Below are 2,667 nucleotides of genomic sequence, written 5' to 3'. Positions count from 1 at the left end.
TTCAGCGGCATTCTGAACCCTGACTGACATGGAAATTCCTTTGAAGTGCTGTTTGGTGAGGCCTTTACTTCAAAGCTGGTTTAACATGTTGAAATGGATCCTTTTTATTCCCACTCGATGACCACAGATGACCTTGTATGTTGTTTTTTACTGATCAAAGTAAAATGTATAGCAGAGAGGCATATACGAGGAATTTTAATGACATGTTGTCTCCTTAACGTTAATTCTTAGCCTATTTCCAACCAGAGCTTGATATGTGTGTAAAAATAGGAGAGGGACACACATTGTGTGCTCCACAGGCATAATAACATAGTGCTCCCATAAAAATAGCAGATAAGCTATAAGGGTACTTATTACAGCTGACAGCCATGATAAAGTCTACTATGCAGAGCCGTGGTATATGGTATTGCTCTTGCAGAGTATATAACCGAACCATGACCATTTCCGACTGGACAAGCCGTCCAATATTTTTTTTATTCAGTATGTAGAAGACCACAAACATATTTTATTTTATTTTTTATTATTTTTATTTTTTATTTTGCTCTGTGTATGTAATTTATTGACCCTAGGGTCACATTGTGGTTTTTATGCTTTTAAATGTCTGCTCTGTTAAGCACTTTGTGATGTTATGTCTGTGAAAAGCGCTCTATAAATAAATTGCATTCATTCATTCATATTGTGAGGTGGCAACAATCAGGCAAATCGCATTTATAACCATTCATCCATTTGTCCCTCTTCCACGCCCATATCCCCAGGTGCACTGGGCAGGTCTTTGCCAAGCAATGTTAATTATGAGCTCGTTGGTTTCAGCATTGTGTCCCACACAAAGGGGATTTGCTCCAAAAAAAGGCCATGCCAAAAAAAACACGGCCTGCACCCAATGCATATAAACCGCTGGGATGTCTGAATTACTGGTTCTGTCACTACATCATTTTTTTGTCCCTTCTTTTAACAATAATAACTACAGCTGGCAATTATTAAAAAAACATTGCTTTACAAATATTAAAGCAATGCCAGATAATAGTCAAACATGCAAGCAATGCAATATTACAGATAGAACATACTATATTACGGTATGTATTATTATTAGATTAGATAACAGTAAAGTATATTAGAACAATGATTGCAAGTCTTTATTATGGCCATACGCCTATATCATCCTGACAACTGCTCTGTTACCTAAAATCTATTCTCTACATCCATATGCCTTATGAACCTGTCTCACTCTGTAGGAATTCGTTAGAAAGAAAGCCAGTCAACCACACTGTAGCAAACGTTGTCCTTGAACTAAGTGTTTCTTATTTTGTTTTGGCCTGAAGATTGCCATACTTCAAAGGGACTAAACATGTGGGTCAACATTTGTTATCCGTCCTTTCCACATTGCTGTTGATATATTATGTTCTCATGTAGAGTTGCTGGAACAGCCAACATCCTTCAGATCTTTCATATGGTTGTGTTTTTCTCTTATTTTCAGCAGAAAAAGAATGGCCCTTATCTGGAACAAACATGCTCACTTGTAGTTGAGTCAGTGCTCTGTGCCAATATCCATTTCATACTGTATGCACTTCCCCTCTTCAGCACTCTCGCACCTCTGGGCCTTCAAAGCCTCACCCAACAGCCTGCTGGTGCAACAGCAATGTTGGGGCAGGCCCATGACAAATTGCCTCTGAGTTGCTGCCTTTATCTCACATTTTGTTTCCAATAGGTAAATTGACAATCGCTCAGACACAGGCTAGTGTAGATGTCCTGGCTATGCTAACATTGCTAGCCAGCTACATTAGCCAAACTGTTAGCAAACATTACAATTCTCCTCATGTCCCATTCCACCTTATTGTCCTCACATTGTCATTACAAGTGTGTAGCTAGTCAAATGCTTGTTCCTTGTGTAAAAATAAAAAAAGAATTGGAAAAATAGCTGCCTCAGGGTAGGAACAGGACTCGCGTTAGCTCGTAGCTTGAGTTAGCTAATAGCTACCTTGCAACTTTTAGTCAGCTGTTCTGCTGAAAACAGTGCATTTCGAGTGCACACAGTCTTTATCATATCTTCTTGATTGCATGAATTATATGTCTTAATTTAATTCAACACAGCCTTACATTAGTTCCCATGCTAAAGGTCCATGTCACAGCTATAACTTAATGTCTTGACACAAGAAAACAACATGGGTAGCCTACTTTTGTTTTCATTATTTCTTTATCATTTTACAATATCAGGATATCTGATCAATGTTAAATGCTGAATGTAGGCTAGCCTTAGTTTTGACTACGGCATTTGGAAATGTGACTGACAGTTCAAAGCATGAAAGGCACAGGTGTAATAAATAACATTAATAATGTTCATTTTAGGTGTGTCAGTTCCAGGGTCAATTTGACCTATGTTGTGTACACATAGAGCCATCATACATTTGCTGTACCTGCCAAAACAAATCGAAACGTCTGCCACACAAAAATCTGCCACATTTTAGCTTGATGGCCTTTATGCTACGGTGCAGTGGACTGATTATCACACATGACAAACTAGGTTCATTGAGTTCATTGAGTGCTTGTAAACTACATATATATTAAAATGTAATATACTAGAAATGCAAACATATAGTGAGTCATTTTAACATGATTGGTGGCCCAAGATTTGGAGACTGCAACTCTCTGCAGTTGTGATGTCAAAGGTCA

The sequence above is a fragment of the Melanostigma gelatinosum genome (genome assembly GCF_949748355.1).
Source record: "Melanostigma gelatinosum genome assembly, chromosome: 5".
Classification (NCBI taxonomy): domain Eukaryota; kingdom Metazoa; phylum Chordata; class Actinopteri; order Perciformes; family Zoarcidae; genus Melanostigma; species Melanostigma gelatinosum.
Note: the sequence above shows the minus strand (reverse complement) of the source record.